Source organism: Fulmarus glacialis, unplaced genomic scaffold, assembly GCF_000690835.1.
Source record: "Fulmarus glacialis isolate BGI_N327 unplaced genomic scaffold, ASM69083v1 scaffold22000, whole genome shotgun sequence".
In the NCBI taxonomy this organism is placed as follows: Eukaryota; Metazoa; Chordata; class Aves; order Procellariiformes; family Procellariidae; genus Fulmarus; species Fulmarus glacialis.
In genome coordinates, this window is record NW_009188590.1 from 13,131 (window position 1) to 13,849 (window position 719).

A 719-nucleotide genomic window follows, 5' to 3' on the forward strand; every position below is an offset into this window, starting at 1 on the left:
TCTTTAATGGTTTTATTTTCTCCCCCCCCCCGCAGCCGCGGCTGGCTCTGCCTGTTTGCTTGCAATTATCGTCCCTTCTCCCGGTTCTTCCATCTCTCCCCTTTTGTTCTCCACCAGATCATCCCTTCACGCTGCTCTCCCAGCTGCACCCCCCCCAGCTCTCTGCCTGCCTGGCAGCTTTTTCTTGTTGCTTTTCTCCAGTTTTCTCACCCGGATGGCTATTGCCTTTCTCCATCCCATTCCAGGCATGGTTTTGGTTGTGTTTACCGCCAGTGCCAGCTCTCTGGCTGGGATCCTGCACCCTGGGCTGGGCTGTACTAGATCTCCCATTGTTACTCTCCCAGTCTGTTGCCCAAAGCCCGACATGGCCCCACTGCAAAGCCCTGGCTCCCAAGCCAAGCCTGGGGAGCCCCGTGGGGCTGCTGCCCCCCCATGCCAGGGTCTCCCTGTGCTGCTTTTGCTGCTGCGGGTGGGCCTGACCACATCCCCCCATCCTCTTTGTTTCCCAGGGCCTGATGCGTTATTCAGCGCCGCGGGTGTTGGAAAGATAACGGTGGTGCAAAGGGCACGGGCTCACCCTGGGGATGCTGGATTTTCCCCGTCACAGGCTATTTTCCCCCTCCAACATTAAACCAGGAGAGGCCCCGACCATGCAGGAGGCTTCTCCTGGGAGGTGACATCGGCTCTTGCCCCGGGAGGGACAAAGCCAGGAGCAGAGG